The sequence below is a fragment of the Chrysemys picta genome, chromosome 3, assembly GCF_011386835.1.
Source record: "Chrysemys picta bellii isolate R12L10 chromosome 3, ASM1138683v2, whole genome shotgun sequence".
NCBI classification, from domain to species: domain Eukaryota; kingdom Metazoa; phylum Chordata; order Testudines; family Emydidae; genus Chrysemys; species Chrysemys picta.
This window is the reverse complement of record NC_088793.1, coordinates 126,989,490-127,008,708: the sequence shown is the minus strand read 5'-3', so window position 1 is coordinate 127,008,708 and position 19,219 is coordinate 126,989,490. Positions and strand designations below refer to the sequence as shown.

The 19,219-nt window shown below is 42.3% G+C and overlaps 1 protein-coding gene across 2 annotated transcripts in view; it reads left to right on the top strand.

Annotated features, from left to right (window-relative positions):
• The first annotated feature begins 12,390 nt into the window (after positions 1-12,390).
• The window catches only part of FRMD1 (FERM domain containing 1), a 72,071-nt gene continuing 65,242 nt past the window's right edge, over positions 12,391-19,219 (top strand). For both annotated transcript variants that reach the window (XM_005303946.4, XM_024112082.3), the window contains exon 1: positions 12,391-12,780. The gene's annotated coding sequence lies outside the window, so the exon portion shown is untranslated. The remainder of the gene's footprint in view (positions 12,781-19,219) is intronic.

Sequence of the window (19,219 nt, the reverse complement as noted above, 5' to 3'; positions counted from 1 at the left end):
ATTGCTTCTGGTTCTATCCTTAGAGGCTAAGGTGAACAAGTTTTCTCCCTCCTCCTTATGACACCCTTTTAAATACCTGAAAACTGCTATCATGTCCCCTCTCAGTCTTCTCTTTTCCAAACTAAACAAACCCAATTCTTTCAGCCTTCCTTCATAGGTCATGTTCTCAAGACCTTTAATCATTCTTGTTGCTCTTCTCTGGACCCGCTCCAATTTCTCAGACATACTGTACCTTCAGAGCCCAGGCTCCAACCCAAGCCTGAATGTCTACACTGCAATTTTTAGACCTGCAGCTCAAGCCCCATGAGCCCAAGTCAATCAACCTGAGTTCTGAGAGTTAGTGACACAGTTTTTTTATTACAGTGTAGATGTACTCTAAAGGGTCCATAGTCCCCCCCAGAGCCGAAGCGAAAAAAAATACATGCGGAGGAGGAGCAGTCAGTACAGGCAAAATAGCTTCTGACCTGAAAGCTGATGTTAGTTGATGGCTATAGGTGTGAGGAAGCAAGATACAATAGAATTCTCTCCTGTGAAATCTGGAATCTCTACAATGAAAACTGCTGAAGGAGCGGGTGAGAACTGCCTTCCATACTTAGTGCTGGTTACCTTTGACAGGGATTCTTCAGAAATGGGGGCTGGGCTTAATGGCCTCCTTTTCTCAGTCATTTCAAAATATGCTCTGTGGATGAAACTCAACCCCACCTACATACACACACAAAGCCAGAATAGTCAGACTTTATGTGGGGGCTTGGCTGATTGGTTTCACCCCTCCCAACCTGAGAGCAGGCTGCAAAACTGCCAATGCACCCACAGTGTGGGGATTTTACGTCCCTGGATCTATGTAATTTCAGATCCAGTAGCCCTTACCTGTGCCCCAGGATCTCCTCTGCATTGCACAGGAGCTGCAGAGTCACAATTTCCCCCATGCCCTTTGTGAGTAATATAATGGTTTATGTGGTGCGGAGAGCCGTGCTTGGGTCTTCCATGCCTGGGTGGAAGAGGACCTCTATATACAGCTGAGAATCATAAAAATTGGTGGTGGAATATGTCTGTGCACTAAAGATACATTGTGCCACAGAAAGTAGATCTCTGTGAAACTCCTTTTTACATCACACGGGTCCGTGCAAAACCTTTCCTTTGCTTTTGAGTAAAGAGGATTTGAATGAGAAACTCAAAACAAAGCTCAAAGCTGCCGTATTTCACCCTCTTTTGCATTGAAACTGTGAAGCTGTAAGTTCAATATGATTTCAGTATGAAACTATAACCTGGCCCACAATCACGCAAAATTAGAGATGAGATCAAGCTGCAAATTTCAATCAAGATCTGAATTTCCCCAAAGTTTGAGGGGATTTGGGTCTCATGCTCTTACTTCAGGCCCGTTTACTCAAAACTGAGACCAAATTTGTGCCAAAATCAATCTAGCCTTAGGAAAAAGCAACAGAGGGTCCTGTGGCACCTTTGAGACTAACAGAAGTACTGGGAGCATAAGCTTTCGTGGGTAAGAACCTCACTTCTTCAGATGCAAGCCTTAGTGATTTTTCCAACCAATGTGTGTTGTTTCAGGTTTGTAACAGAATCCCAGCTAGGGTGAGTTTCACTTTTTGTACTGAAAGTTTTGTACTACTCAAACAGGGAGTACCTTGAGACTGTTTACACACCAACCACTTCAAACTCTTTGTCTGTCCCATAGTCTGCAAAGAATTCTCCACATTCCGATCTTAATAAGCCAGAACTTTATTTTATATATACAATTCTTATTTACAAATTTCTGTTTATTGTAATGTTCTGTTCCCAGTTCATTTCCAAAAACATTATTGTTTTAATAAGGTATACAAGTGTTGCCAAAGTTAATGCACCAATCATGTACCCACAGGAATCAATGGGATAACATGGGTACAGGACTGAGCCATCAGTATCTATGTATAAGCACGGGTTTAACATTGGTAATGGGATAAGTGAGTTTCATACAATTAGCTAAATTCATCACTTGTGTAATTCAATTTATTTTAATGGAGTTAGTCCGGGGATGAATTTGGCCTAAATGTGCCCTTTTTTTAATCACATGCCCCTTTCTGATTTGGTGGGCAGGATGCCACATCTTGCAAGGCTGTTTATGTAGTCTCCTCCCTCTCTCCCAACATTGCACATTGTCCTCCTCCTCACTTTTTAGCAACATTTTTTTCCTATTCCTGGTAGTTTTAAGAATGCTTTCTCCTCTAGGGCAACATTCTCAAAGGTGGGGACCTGAAGGTCTGATTCTACCTCTCCCTGGTAACCGAAGGAGGCAGAGAAATGAAGGGGCATTTGTAAATGGTGGCTTCTGTTGAGACAATTGTTTCCTGTCAGTTGCTTTTGTATCAGGGTTTTGGAGCTTGTGGAGCTGCTCTCAGTCACGTTTACCTCCTGATGTACTCTGATTCCACTCCCCGCCCCCACCCCAAACACCAGTTCTCTTCCTTTGTGTTAACATGCAAGGGTTTTCTGTAGGCAAGAGACCGTAGGCAAGGCTGCATCAGCCAAGATTGTATTCTCCCTCCCTTCACATTCCCTGGGGTGTAAAGCAGAGAGAACACTTTGAAGAATCAAGGACAAGAGATAAAAATAAATGTTTTCCCAAAGGGGAGGAATAAAAACGCAGTACTTTTAACATTTAAAATGTTGTAAAAGAATGTTTACAGGTTCTAATGCCTCGTTAATAAAAACTCTTAGACTTTTTAACTTCAGGAATCCCAGTCATTAGAAACTAACAGACAGATGTGCTTGACATCAAAAACAGGTGAAATTCCAGAAGTAAGGGCTTGATCACTGATGATCATTCCAAATACTTCACAACTGGTCAGATTTCAGTAGTCCAAAGCTGTCCCGTCACCATCGCCCATTGTGTTTTTTCATAAAAGTTATTGAACTGTATACAGTAGTGTAGTGTACTGTATACGGTACTATAGTGTACTTTATACTTTGGGTGTAAAAATACTATGGTAAAGCAGAGAAAAAATTGATTTAATTAATTAGGAAAACAAGATGGCAGATAAGACTCCTAATCACAACAAAAAACCAACTAATTCAACAAAAAACCAACTAATTCATACTAAACAAGACAAAGCTAAGATTGACACCCCGGCCATGATTTCTGTAGGCACTGATAGACTGTTGGCCATGATGTTCTTTTAGCTGGCATTGCCTTGATTGGTTATTTTTTTGTTTTGAAGGAGGGGCTGAGAGGGAAAGGAGGGACAGGAATCATGAGGAAGAGTTTTATTGGATACTGTGGGGTAATGTAAAGTATATGTCCCCTATTTAGGGGAAAAAATAATATTTTAATTATGTGAATAGATAGAACCTGATACTGAACTATAATAATGGGCACCTTTTACCTCTGTGTAATCAATTAATAGTTGTAGCATGGTTTCAAAATTGTGTTCTGTGGATGCAACCCGTGCTGCACAATTAAAACTACAGTGGTAGTGTAGACAGGGATACTCATACGTTGGCTATGTCATTATTGCATTGGTCACTCATGAGTCATGACCTCAATGCTTTAATAGCTATTTTAGAGCCATTAAGTTATGCAATATAAATATAGATATTAGGTCAGTGGGAGGTGATGTCATTGGTGTTCCAAGAGAGAATGTTATCAAAGGCTTCTGTATCTAGAAAATGTTTAGTTCATGGATGTTTATGTGCCAGCCCACCTTTGTAGGCAAATATATATTGTATGCATGCTAGTAGAAACAGTATAATGAAAATCCTTGTGGCCTGTAGCCATACCACCTTCAGCTGTGATCTTATCAGGTTGCATAAGGAAGACAGGTTTGGGCTTGGTTCGTGCTTAGTTAGGAAATCTCAAAAGGACAACCCAGGATTCAGCAAAAAATGGTGCTGGAAATTCAGTAGGAGCCATTATTGAGCCATTGCCCCAGAAAGGCATTAGGTTAGGAGACATTGACACTGCTACTGAACCATTTTTTGGTTTAGATGCAAACCTGAAGTCTATGATCACTTGTCAAGATTAAGGCTGTTAGCTCTCATGTCTTGACTAAATTGTATTTTTAGTAATCTTTTAATCTTCCCACATAAATTCTCCATTTACTTTCAAGGGTATGTGGTATCTTTCTTCACTGTTGTGTGGCGTTGCTACATATTGTTAAACAGTTGTTGTATTGCCGCCCAGAGGTGGCTGCATTTCAGTGAGGGGTAAAATGGTTTCCACTTGTGAAGCACTTTTGGAATCTTTGGGATTAAAGGCATTTTTATAAATACAAGATATTGTGTCAGTGAAAAATTATGGTCAGATGACAAAATCCAAATACCAACATCATTCTCTGTTCTTCGTATCTGAAAATAGGGCAGAGCATTGACATACTGTGAATTTTTACTATCTGAAGAACAGAAGCTTTTTTACCTGTATCTGCTTCCCTCTCCTGTCCAAAAAACATCATAACCCACATGTAGTTTGTGTGTCAAGGTTCTGCCCAGAACATATTTTTAAAAATTAGAGAAAGCATAAGGAACCAGTCTTCAATGCAGAATTAGGTTGAGGCTACGATAGTGGTTATTAGTTCATGGCCAGAGCAGGACTGGGATATCTAAAGTGGCTAATTTTAAATGAAGCTACCCTCCCCTGACATGAATCTCCCTATGGCACTGAAATTAAATGTAGACTATAATTTTTCATTTGAGAAGTGAAAGGGATGGTAGCCCTAAGGGAAAAGATAACAGCTTGGCTCTTTGTGTTAAATAGCTGTCTGCAAGCCTCAAACTGCTGAATGAGCTTTAGGGTAGGGAAGGCTGTGCCTCCCCAAACAGCCTGGCCCTGCCCCCTATCCGACCCCCACCCACTTCCTGCTCCCCGACTGCCCCCCTCAAAATCCCCGACCCATTCTGCTCCTTGTCCTCTCACAGCCCCCCTGAAATACCACCACCCTGGGACCCCACCCCCCATCCACCACCCCCCTCCCTGTCCCCTGACTGCCCCGACCCCTATCCACACCCCCACCGAGTCCTGACAGACCCCCAGAACGCCCACGATCCAACCCCCCGTTCCCTGTCCCCTGACCGCCCCCCGAGCAGCACTGTCCAGGGCCACTCCTGGGTTACCGCCGCCTCTCCCCTCTCTCGGAGCTCAGCGCGCCATGTCCAGGAGCTGCCCTGGACAGCGCTGCAGTGGCATGGCTCCGGCGGGACTGGAGCTCGCAGCCCCGTCCCTTTACCACGCGGCTCTGACTCAGTGGGAGGAGCTCAGGCCCCGCCGGAGCCACGTCGCTGCAGCGCTGTCCAGGGCCGCTCCTGACGTGGCGCGCTGAGGCGCCAGGGGATGGGGGCCGCTGTGGGGCCTGGGGCAAATTGCCCCACTTGTCCTCCCCTCTGGGTGGCCCTGAACTCAAGTACATTACTCACACACATACAGATTCAAAGGGGTTTAGATTTAAAGTTCTAATAAATGTAGATGGGACAAATAAACTCAGTCTATCCAGTAATATTTAATTTACAGATTCAGGGCCCAATGCGATTAAAAGCTGATGGATGGGGAGGATATGTTATTTCTAGGAGTTGGTCTGCAATCTACTAAAAACAAAAATCACTCATTGTAATATACCATTTCAGATGTGCTCATGGACTGATTTCTCTAGGTGCATGTATAATCAGAATAAGAATGTAATTATAAAATAAGAGATTATAACATGGCATTATCAAAACAGAAGGTATTTGCTTTTTATGTAATGTAAGCCAACAGTGTTTGGAATAGCTCCAACCACCTTTAAGGACTGTGAGATTTTATATACATTACACAAATGTAATGGGCAATCTTTATCATAAGCTATTGTTAGCTCACGTCATACTCAGATTTCGTTAGTTTTGTTTATTAGGTATATGGTACTGTAGGAGAATATGAGACTTCACAGGTGAACAGAACACATTCTCTATCCTAAGAAGCTTAAAAGCTAAGAGACTAATTCTGCAAACCCTAAATCATCTGAATAGTTGTTATTATTTATTATCTGTATTATTAAAGCATCTACGAGCCCCCGTCATGGACCGGGACCCTATTGTACTAACATGAGAAGGCCCACTGAAGCCCAGGACTATTTTACATGAATAAAGGTTTGCAGGATCAAGACCTAACTTACACTGAGACAACTGCAAAACAATAAGACTTTGTCTAAGTCTATGGTAGGATTTGTGCAAAGAGCAGATCATTACTGTTTCACATATAATACATACAATATGTATATATACAAATACATATAAATAATGTACAATCATTACAGCTGTCATTGTTAACTTATGGTTGAAAGACCTCAATAATGATCTTTTTAGCATCAGATCACTCTGTGTTGCTCAGAGTCTGAATGATTTGCATACAGAATGCCTAATAAAGCTGTACATAATCTTTCATGTTAGAAAGTCAGGTTTGTTAGAAAAAGTCCACAAGTGTCAGCTCACTACACCAGCAGCCAATTCAGCACTTTATTTAAGATTCATTCCATGCCCTTTCTCTGTTAGTCTGTTAATATCCCAGAGATCAGCCCTTTCTTGAATGAATGGCTGACCTATTCTTCTTTGATTTGCCATTGATTCCCTTTCCTTACCTCCCAATGCTCTGCCTGTTGACTAAATGCTAGAAGTAAGAATGCCTCAGATTTCTGACTTCTGAGTCATCCTCTCATGACTTGAACAGCTTGAAGCCAGCTTCAGCTCTTGGAGATCCTTAGTGAAAACTCCCTTTGTTTCTAGACACAACAAATGGACCTTTTCTTCCTTACAATAGGTGCTATTAATAAAATACATAATAAATAAATAATAGTAATAACAAATATTTCACATTTATACAGTGGGTGCCAGCCACTACATTTTTCAAATTACTTCCACTGCAGAATGGGGCAAACCTCAACTCTCCCTTCAGTGTTGTGGAATCTTTTTATATATACACAGTATAAATAATAGGACCTTGAGGCTCAGTCCTGAAAAGAGATCTGCACATGCAAACCTTTACTCTCACACAAAGTCCCACTGACTTCAGTGAGATTTTGCATGAGAGTTAAAGTTACAAGAGTACTGATTTATTCGCTGGATCAGGCCACTGGCTTTTAACAACTCCTCCAGAAATTCCCCCTTCCATCTCCAAGAGTAAGCTCAATTAAACTGTTTATCTACCTTAATAACATGAAGCGCTGAGTCAACCCTTTCAAGATTTGAAGCTGTGGTTCCTCAATGCTTAGCTATCTGAAGTATTTCAATGTCTCCTTCAATAAAAACTAAGCTGAGGTGATCTCAGTTTTTGCCCAGTTTGATATTTCTCAAGGTATTGTTGTTTTTTCCAGGATTGACACAAAGTTTCTGTATAATGGAAGACATAAGTGCTGTAACCCAGAACCATTACCATTATATTTCTAATGACAATAAGATATTGGTCACAACCACCACAATGCTTGTTTTCATTTTACAAAAGTACACAGTGCCATAGGATGCCGGTCTGTAATCTTGTAAATGGATGCAATATGTATTTCCAATGAATCAAGAATGTAATAGTGCTGGCACTATACTGAACTGTTTGCTTATATTTCAGATGTCTAAACTAGATGCCATGTAACAAGGACAAAGGGTGGCCTTGTGATTAAGGTACTGAACTGGGACTCAGGAGATCCATGACTCTTTCCACAGATTTCATGTGTGAACTTGGGTAAATCACTTAATCTGTCTACACCTCAGTTTTCCATCTATAAAATGGAGATAATATTTCCTTTCTCCCTCATTTTGTCTGGCTTGTCAATTTAGATTGTAAACTCTTCAGGGCAGGTACTGTCTCTCATTATGTTTGTATAATGCCTAGCACAATGGGGCCTCAAACTCACTTGGGTCCTCTTGATGTTATTTTAATAATCATTATTAATTATAAAGCAGTTTTAGAGTTGAGAACACTCTGCCAACAGCCCCCTTCTCTTTTATGCCAAGGAATCTCCAGCTGCAGGATTGTGTAAGAAATAAGGTGGTCTCTCAGGTAGCCAGAGCTCAAATCATTTATGACATTATAAATCAAAAACAACGCCATACATTTTACTTGAAAACTAGTAGTAATCAATTAAGATGTTGGAACACAAACAGACTGCTGCATTCTGCCCCAGCCAAAATTTCCCCAAATGGCCTGGTTGTATAGTGCATTGCAATATGCTAATATTCAAGGTGACAAAGACACAGAAAATGGTCATGAAATCCACATTCAAAAGAAATGGTTGCACCTTTCTTGCTAAGTACAGATAATGAAAAATGGCCTTAGCAACAACTGCTACATGAGCATCTAGGAGCATATGGCTCTACCAAAACCCCTAAAGGGGCTGATATAGTCACTTCCAATTCTTCCGGTTCTTTCCACTGACTTATGAATATTATTTCAGTTTTCCTCTGGCTGATGCTCATTCACCTAGACTTCAGCCAGAACCCGGTCTCATTCAGGCACCAGATAAGGTACTCTACTGCACCAGCTAGATTGGACAAGATGGGGACATAAAGCTGGGTATCATCTACATACTGAGGATACCATACTTCTTCAGTGACTCTCCTAACAGCCTCATAGATGTGTTGAACAGAAGGGGTGACAAGATGGAATGCTGCAGAACTGTGCACGAGAAAGCTCTCCGAACACCTGAAACACCCATCACCCCCCTTTGGGATATTTTAGACAAAAAGGTCTGAACCAGCACATCAAGGCAGCTCCACAAACCTCTTCTAAGGACTGCAAACATGTTATCAAAGTCATGTGATTAACAAGATCAATGAAAACTGATAAACCTAAAAGAATCAGCATGGGGGCACCTAACTTCCATTCACCATCAGGAGCAGATTATCAGTTAATGCAAGCTGTGAAGTTTCCAAATCATATCTGGGCATGAAACAAGATTGGCTAGAGTCAAGGAAATTTGAGGACTGCAGAATTGTCTCACCACAACCTATTTGGCCACTCTTCCCAGAAAAGGGGACATCCCAGACCAGTTGATACTTAGGGAGGCCATGCATGTCAAAAGATGTCTCTTTTGAACAGAGGTCTGTGTTTCCATCAAGGAAGGTGTCAGCCTGCCTTCCTGAACAGAGAGGCTGACCTTCTCCAGATCTAATGCTTAGCACTTATAAAACACTGTACATATATTAAGTAATTATGCCTTACAACACCTCTCAGAGGTACCGTCAGCCCCAATTTCTCAGAGGAACAAAGTTTAAGTAATTTGACCAAAGAGAGTCTGTATCAGAACCAGAGGTTAGAATTCTGGCGGCTCTGCCTACTCCATTCTGTGATCAACCCACTAAACTACACTCCTTTTTCAAGGTGTATGGGTATCTAATATGATTAACCAGTGATTTACTTGTGAAATTCCAAGGCAGAGAGAGAGGAAGTCACAGCAAATATCAAAATTTGAAATAATGTAAATAGTATACTGTAATTATTTACCAAATTAAAATGCAAACCACAGCAAAATATACAAAAAAGAGGGAGGGGAAACTATAAAATGGCTCTAAAAATAGCATCCTTCTTTTTCAACATACTGTTTTGTGAATAATCTGATTCACAAGTTGTAAGATCTTCATGGCAGCGACCACATCTTCTAGTGTCAATAAAGGGCCACACATATTTGGCACTGTATAAATAATATCTACTTATTTTGCAGACTAAAGTATTTTTTACCCCATCACTATTGCAGGACCAACCTTGCTACAGGAGAGTGACTTAGGGTACGTCTTCATTACCCGCCGGATCGGCGGGTAGTAATCGATCTATCGGGGATCGATTTATCGCATCTCGTCTAGACGCGATAAATCGATTCCGAACGCACTCCCTGTTGACTCCAGAACTCCACCAGAGCGAGAGGCGGAAGCGGAGTTGACGGGGGAGCTGCGGCCATCAATCCCGCACCGTGAGGAGGCAAGGTAAATTGATCTAAGATACATCGACTTCAGCTATGCTATTCTCGTAGCTGAAGTTGTGTATCTTAGCTCAAATCCTCTCCCCCCCCCAGTGTAGACCAGCCCCTAGATTCTGTTCTTTGTTACGTATCATCTACATAAACTTTTGTACTAGCAATAAAGAAAGAAACCCCAAAATGACTCTCAGAGGTCAGGCTTAGTTTGCTAGGCTGACAGTTTAAAAAAAAAATCTTTTACTTGTAAATTGAAAATCTGGAGTGATTACTTTGGTCTGCAGTAGAAAAATAACCCCTTGTTGGCCATGGGTATAGCTGACCTGCTGCAGTATATGGTTTAGCTGCAAATGTATAGAAAGGCCTTGTCCACATTGGGATTTACCTTGATTCCAGCCAGTAGTGTAGCTGTGATGGTGCACACCGCAAGTATAAATAAGAAAAGCTGTAATTTTGGCTGGAATTGGGGAAAATCCCCAGCGCAGACCATAGGTGTTGGAACTAGGCATGCTGGTGGTGCTGCCGCACCTCCTGATTTGAAGTAGATTCCATTTTATCCAGGGTTTACAGTTTGGTTCAATGGCTCTCAGCACCTCCACTATACAAATTGTTCCAGCATCCCTGGTGCAGACAAGACCAAAGACAAGCTGTATTCAACAGCATTTTGGAACCCGTAGTTAAAACCTGGATGCGCACACACCTCTTCCTTCATTGTTCCTGCCCCCTCTATTTATTTATTTTATTACATCCTTCCCATGCCAATGTTGGCACACAGGATGGAAACTGGTCTCTTCCATTCCTCTCTGTCATTTGCTGCTGCTTCCATCTGCTCTATGGTGTTGAGATCAGCTGTTGTTCTACCCTCCCTCCTACGGAATCTTCTTAAGGTTTCTGTTGGACAACCTCATTTCCTCACCCAGTTGATTGCCACTAGACAGCTTCATGCGGGAGTCTGTGTGCTGGCATCCAGAGTACATGCCCCAAATATTTCTAGTGCTTCCTTCTGATTCCGTTGGAAATGAGCTATTGGTTGGTGATTTCTCAGATCTCTTCACTGGTGACTAAGTCTTCCCAACCAATGCCCAGAATCTTTCATAGGCATTTATTTCTGAAGCTATATAGTTTTCTAACTTTTTGGTAGATTTCCTTCCCTCACAGCTGTATATTAGCACCAAGATTACATTTGGGAGGGCAGGCAGCATGTGGCCACAACCACCCCACGTACAGCCCTAGCTCTGGAGCGTGGGGGGGCCACAGCCTCCCGGAGCGCCGGGAGGGCAGGCAGCCTATGGCTCCAGCCCCCACAGGGCCAGGAGGCTCGCAGTCCCAGCCCCAGCCAGAGTGCTGGAGGACTGGAGCCACACGCAGGGAGCAGTGGTAAGCAGGGGGTGGGGCCAAGCCTGGCTGTTTGGGGAGGCACAGCCTCCCCCAGCCTATGCCACCTGCTGCCCATGTTTGCTATTCTATACATTATGATGGTCCTTAGTGTGAATACCTGATCTACACAGGATTTCTCAGGTTTGAATCCAGCCCCTTCTTCTTTGAGCTTTGCATCCTTTCCACCCACTGCTAAAATGCTGGAGATTTTTGAGACAATCTTGAGAAATTCTCCAAAATCTAGAAGTTAGACAAATATTCCCCATCCCCCCACAACTATGTCTTATCTTTGGCCCACATCCCTTTCAGGAGACTCACTCCTCTATTGTTACTGGGCCTTCTCTACACCACCTCCATCCGTACCCCCTTCCAGTTTGCACTCAGTGCTGAAAGTCAACCCTATCCCATAGACAGTCCATCTAACTGTGTGTGCCACATAAGGTGATCAGAGAGCAAGTATGAAAAATCAGGACACTTCCCCCCCGCCCCCGGGGGGGTATAGTTGCATATGCAAGACAAATCCCCTAATATCAGGCAGTCCCAAGAACATCAGTATGTCTGGTCATCCTAATGCCTCACACCCTGAAGAAAGAGGGAGCTGCTGAGGCTGGGAAGGAGAGCCAGGTTTAATGGGCTGCCAAGAGGTGCTAAGCGGGGGAAGGGGGTTAACCCGGGTCAGGGCGGAGGTTACTCTGCTAAGGGCTTGGCAGGAGGACGGAGGCACGGTGCTGCTGGGGCAGAGACTGTGAAGAAAGGCTGCGGCGAGGGATGCGGGGGTGCTGTGCACGGCCCAGGTGAGCCGGGGGCTACAGCGTACCTACACTTTGCACGTGCAGCGTTCCCCGGGGCCCCGCCTCAGCGAGCGCAGCGGGACAGGAACCCCTGCAGCTGCCCGGACTCACTCTCAGCGCTGCTAACCCCCCAGCTCGCCTGCACCGCCCGGCGTTCCGCGACGCGCCGCACCGGACTGACACACCCTGCCGCCAACCGGGAGCGGGCACCGCCCACTCCCCACCCGCGCTGGCCAATCCTAGGGTAGCGGCTGGGGTGGGCGCGGCTGCAGCGTTCTCCCCGGGGCAGCAAGCGCTGCGGGCGCCGCCTCTCCACGTGCACTGCCTTGAGAAGGCAACAAAGCGGCTCCCGCGGCGTGTTTACAGCCGCTAGCCGGGTCTGAGGGGTAGCGCCTGGGGCTGCCTGGCCCTCACTGTGCAGCCCGGGCAAGTAGCAGCAGCCCGTGTCGCGTGTGCCACCGTCCTGTACCCGCTGGGGCGTGTCTGTGGGAAGCCAGTGAATATATCCGCGTTTCAATCCCTCTCCCTGCTCTTGGGGGTGGTGAAGGGTACCTGGCCGCAGGGTGGGACCGAGCCGTTGCGCTGAGGCAGAGCATTGGATGCTGCGTCCGAGAGAAGGAGCTCAGGTTCCTCCTGCGCTTGGCAAAATCCAACCCCCCTCATCCTAAAAATAAGGGGGGATCGGTTGGCTATTGGCTCCTGCGGTAAGTACTGAGATCTATCGCAGACCTACTGTTCTAGCTAAAATGAAGTTTCCAAAGCCGCTGTTTTTATGCAATAGGCTTGTATAGACTAAGCACTGTTAAGCTATTATTAGGGATGAAATTTACTAAGCCCCGTTGTGGCAGATTTATACACCCTATTTAGTCTTCTGCTTTACCTACTTAAATGTTTAAGGTATTGCTAGTTTCCAGAGACTTTTAACAACAGAATTCTCCTACTGCAACAGGTGCTTAAATACAGAAATGAGCACCTCTGATCAAAGCCAGTCCATCCATCCTGGTCTGCTTTTTGGTTCTAAATTCAGGCTACTATGTTATTAACATAATGGGGGTTGACATTTTCAAAGCTCGTTGGAACAAGTCCCCTTCTTCCCCACCTTGTCCCGAACATGAATCTTGACTCACTTGAATATACTTAGATGTAGACTACTTTGTCATGGGAATGGGGTAGTTCATTACTGTTCTCATTGTTTGTGTAAGTGCAATACTCCATCTTGTCTTAAACGCCAGGATTAAGATATTTAGTGATGTTTTCCATTATCCTCATTTAGGGTTTTTGAAATTATTCTTCTGGGAATTTCACTTTGGTGAGTTGTTGTCTTTTATAGGCTTGCTTTATGGAGTAAAATCTTGGTTCAGCACTTTTCAATGTTTAGACTAGAATCTTTAATCTGCCTTCATTCAGTACCCTAAATAGTCAGCGGCCTGATTCCTGTCTGCACTACAGCTTCTACCATTATTACCATTGATGGAGCTGAACCACTGGTGAATTCCAGCTATGAAGTTTGCTAGTGAAGGCAAGGTCTAAGAGAATTAGGTGTTGATCCTTCTCTAGTGGTGGGAACACTTCTATGCCAATTCCTCCAGCAGTTTTGCTAACTGGTCTGTTTCTACAAAAAGAGCATCACCTCTGATTAAAACAAAGCCCAGCTGAAGTAAGGGTTTGGATCATTTATTGACTGATGGTAAACTTAGGGTTTGTTACTATTACACCTGTCACCTACTAAAAACCATAAAATGCCACACTCCTCTCCTTTTCCCCCTGTTTGGGAGCCTATGATTGTTTGTACTGTATAATATAAGACCGGAGTCCAAGCTACTTCAGTGTTCTTGGCCCATGCACTCCGTTGCTTTTCTCCCTGAAAATACTTCACAGAGAGTGTGCGGTCAACAAAAAGAGCTTGGGAATTTTAGAAGGGGCAGTTAGTAGCTAATGTGAAAAGTTGTTTTCACAGAATAGTTTTCTTAAAGAAATCATAAGCAGTAAAGGAATATTGGGGGTTAGAGGTCGATCAGGTGAGAGTTTATAACAAAGTAGAATTTCAAAGTAAATGATACTTCAAAATTTTTGTTGAGTGGCTGGCTACAAATCAGATGCAAGGGTATCAAATCTAAGATATGTTTGTGTATATAAATGTATTAAGTATTTCTTCTGAGAAGCTATAATTCTGCACAAATACAGATTAATAATGACACATTGTCATTGCTAAGATACCTTGGAGTACTACTGTTCCTCTCTGAATTAAGGTTATATTTTCTGTGGAAATAATGTGGATTGCAGACAAGCAATGTTGACAGTGATCAGTCCTGTGATGAGAAGGAGTTCTCACTTTGTGTGTGTTTAAAATTTTATTCTTAGTCTCTTGAAAAATCTTCAGTGCTGCCTACTTTGCCAGTAGTTTCTCATCACTTATACAAATTTATTTTCATCAAGTTCTTAACATTAGTAGATTCTCATTTTGGTTCCTCCATAGTAGATCATTCTCTGCATTTTGGGGTATTTATCCTCTAGTTAAAATTATTAGTCTCTAGACTTTCAGAACATGTAATTGTTCTGGTACATGACTGAAATTAAAACAACTTTATTGCCACAAAAATAGCAAGTCTTGGAAATAAATCTCTTGGCAGTAGTACAAGATGAGATTCTTGCCTATCAATGCCAGTCTGCATGTTTTCACTATATAAGCTTCTTTATGAGCATGGGGTATATTTTTGTGTTAATCCACACACATTTTGCAATAATTAATTCTTATGAATGGTTTACATTTACAACTAAAATAATCTTGGATATGGACTCTGTGACGAATACAAACTAACTGATATCTTTCAGTTGTAAGCAGAGTATAGTCAACAAAACTGTAGATCAATTAACCTCCGCTGCCAAAAAAACTTAATGGAAAGTTAAGGTTGCTTCTAGGGTTGCCTGGTGCCCTTCCAGAGTGCGAAGGGTACTAAACTTAAACCTCTGAAAGTCAGGAAACACTGAGATAAGGTAATGCTTCACAGGCAACCTCAACTCTGGCTCCTTTAAACAATGTCAGGGAGTCTCTATGAAAGATCCCAGGACAGTACCCTTATCAAGGATGTGAAGATCGATGGGGAAAACTCTTTAGAGTGCATAAATTGTTAAAACTCTTTCATCCTTGCCTTAAGGAATGCCTCAGGGCCATCCTCTTACCTCAGTAAACTTTGGGCTGCAGAGTGGTGTGTGCTAACATTTCTAGTATTCCTAGGATCAATGGTGGAGAAAAGAAGATAGGGAGGATGTATGGCAATATGTGAATGCCAGTGCAGATAAGGCATTCTAGTGGGCACAGAGACTGTACAAGGGATTATTAGAATAGTTCACCCCATTATTATGTTGCTTGTTCCTTTTGACATGGCTAATGGATGTTGTGACCAGTGGAGGTGACAGTAAGTGCTATGCTAACCAGCTGCAAGTACTCCCTGCATCAATACTGGAAGACCTAGCCTAGTGAGAGGTAATGGGGGGTGTTGCTCTCTAATTAAGAGTAATGAAGTGGAGTTGTGATGAGCACAGAAAACTCATCTATATTAAACTGATAAGAACAGATACTACCACTTGTCCTTTGTCATCCCCCTCAGGGGCAGAGTTAAGGTAGTAAGTACTATGGGAGCGTAGTGTAGCAGGCATTATCTTAACTCTGTATTTCAGAGGTTTAAGTGTAGCCACTCCACACATTCTGGAAGGGTACAAGACAGTGTTAGGTAACCTAACTCTGTGCTAGCATTTTTGGTGGTCAGTATCTTGTTGTTTTGTTGTTGCTGTTAAAGAAAGTAGTGTTAGTGAGGTGTGCTGGAATGAGGGGCATTGAAAGGGAGATGATTGTGAGGGCCATTTGGAGGGTTTGTGGCATCTGCTAGCAGTTTTGTACCTACCAGTAGAGGACTGGGGAATTTTGGTAGCCCCAGAGAACCACTGCCTTTGCTGGGGGAAAGTAGATCAGTGTCCCTTTTTTCTCAGAAAGGAAGGAGGGTGGAGAAAGGGAGTGCCATGAGTCTGTGTAGTGAAGTGACTCTTTTCTTTCTGAGGTTTGTGGTGTTTTGTTTTGTTTTTTCCTCCCCCTTTGTACACCTCTGGGGTATCATATGTCACAGAGAGTCCAGACTCCTCCCCCCCCCCCCCACAGATAGGCAAACTTCCCCACTATCTTTTTAGGAAGTGTTTGCATCAGCATCGGTAACCACTTCTCCTGCCCCTCAGCCATGCTATTCTCTTCCTTCTCTGAACCTTTCCCTTTGGGCTCTCCTAATGATGAGAGGTAACTACCTCTCTGCAGGGTTCCTCACCCCCAGGCAGCTACATCGCCTGTGCGCTTTTCTCTCCTCCAGTGGCCTCTGGTGGTGCAAGGGCCTCTACAAAATACCTTTCAAAAGGGCAAGGATGTTTTAGCATGTAAGACTTTTACCAAAACATGTATTTCGAACATCGATCACATAGAATTATAAAGAGCCACTTAGCTCCTGGAAAGCTTTATATTGTCCAACTAAAATGTTTTTCAATGTCCTGTTTTTATTACTAGAAACCTGGAATGACAACACAACTCATCCGCACCTTGCAGTGTATTGCTTTAAGTTATAATTTTCTGACATCTCCATTGGTTACTATAGAAATATTCATAATGTCACAATGCCATTATGGCTTCAGGTGAGGACTAACAAACCAGAACAAACGGATTCCTAAAGAGCAAATAACTTGCAAATATTGCTGCTCAAAAAATTCAGGAAAGAAACAGAAAATACATGATATGTATGCATAAGCAGATATAAAAGAGTTTTATAGAACTCAATTTGTGGTAGCCTTTCTGGTCTATTATTGCAAAATAGTGTCTGCATCTTTTTGATAGCCTGGTTTGGGGAATTTTGTGGCCAAATGAGTCTTGTATAAAAGTGGTTAAGCTGAGTTAAAAACTCACTAATAAATCTTTTCCTTTTTTAAAAGCAAAAGGATCAGCCATTTTTTGCATGTGTGTTCCTCTGATTAGTTTGAGTCTGTTCAGATACCATAGGAAGCTTGGTGGTAAGGTAGGGATGCTGTCTCTTTATTTTATTTATTTTCTATATATTCCTTGCATGCATACATTATCCCCAACAAAAAGAGTCCGTAAACAGTCTTTTTAGAGCATTCTGAACGTCTTAAGAAACAAAGATGTATTGGATACTGCTCTCAATTTACTGTTACTAATTTGATCCACTAGCACCTCAGGGTATAAGGGATATGAACTGGTGGTAAACTTTATATCTGTTCAGTGCACAACAAAGTAGTATTCCCACTGTTAGACTGATTCAGAATAATGTAAATGACTTGCATGCCTGATCTACTCCAAGGTTACTATAGAAATTCTTCTGTTCCTGCAGAAATTCCTTTTTAACTACACTGCTCCTTGATTATCTTAGCATTGTTTAGCTGCAGTACCTTAATTCTTTCTGTGGTGGTGGTCAGGCAGCAATTTTAACAGGGACAGATGAGGGGCACAGCCTATCCAAATAATCCTCTTCTAAGTGTGAGTTGCTCTTTAGCAAGCATTTTATTTTGCCATTCTTCTTCCTTGAAAAAAAATTGTTTTTCATATTTGTTTAAAATTCTTGGCTTCCTCTTTCCTTTCCCTGCAAGGTTTAACTTCATCTTAACCAGGGATTGTTTTCTGTAGTGTAGTTTGGGTTCCTTTTTAAATTTCCCTATTCCTTTTAAATTGATTACTAGCAGTACCTTGTGTGGCCCTTGAAGTTATATTTAATCTTAAAAGCACTGCTGTTTGTGTTAATTTTGTTGGGGTTTTGGCAGACTGGAATTTTTGCTCTTCTATTGTACTAAACAGCAAGCTGTGTTCCAGAAATAATGGACACAAGATATCTGAAAGTCAACACTATTTTACATAGATGATGTGATATTAGTCTCTGCACTGACTGAGACTGACTGACTAAATTTAAAGTAAGCACTGCAGAAATAGCTTTCTTTAGAAAGCAAATCTGTATCCAGAATGGTGGAGACTCTGAATATTTGGATATTGTGATTAAATTAACTATTGGGTAGCATTTGAATTTGGGGGGGTGGAGGGTGAATTTTCCTTCAGGTGGAGTTCATCCCATTTTTTGAGATGGTATTAGCATAACTATTCTTGCCTCGGATGGCTTTTGAAGAGCAATTTTTGTTTGAGGGATAGCTCAGTGGTTTGAGCATTGGCCTGCTAAACCCAGGGTTGTGAGTTCAATCCTTGAGGGGGCACTTGGGGATCTGGGGCAAAAAATCAGTACTAGATCCTGCTAGTGAAGGCAGGGGGTTGGACTCAATGACTTTTCGGGGGTCCCTTCCAGTTCTATGAGATAGGTATATCTCCATATATTACAAATGTATCAGATTACACCAATCAGCATGTAATTATTTAAAAAAAAAAAAAAACCTTCCGTAGGGAGGAGATTCTTAGACTTTTTACAACGGGTTTATTTATTAAACACCTAACTCTCCAATATTTTGTACACCACTCTGTGCAATCAGACTGATGCTCTTTGGCCATGTCTACATTTCTTTCTGAAATTCTCCTGCTGTTTCTGTAACATTTTGGGAGCACTAGAGCCGTCTGGCTGCTAATGTTCACACCTTCTTACCACTGTGTTGTCTAGACCTGCTTTGAGGTCTAGACAATATAGTAATAGAAATGCATATAGATAGAACCATGTAGTTGTAGACTATCACTATGTCTTCTAATCCTGCTCTGAGCAGATCTAGAGGTCATAGTGGTAAAAACATGTCTGTCTACATTAGCACTCCCATTGGTAGTAGTGCCGGGGAAGCAAGAGCAGAGTTAGATTTTTCAGAGAGATGCAGATGCTGCTTTTAGGACCACTTTAAGACTGTGTCTTCACTAGGAAAAAGTGTTTAGAAAAACGTTAGAAATGTTTTGATTTGGTGTTTTACAAATAAATGTTTCAATTCAGGTTGATAGCACGTGAATAAAAATATTTCATCTAGGTTTTTTTCCCCTCCCACTAAACATCAAAACATTTCAGCAAAATCAAAATTTTCCCATGTTAATTGAAAATTTCCAGAAACTGCATTTTCTATAAAAACAAATTAACAAAACTACATTGGCAAAATATTCCTAACCAGCTGTGGCGCAAG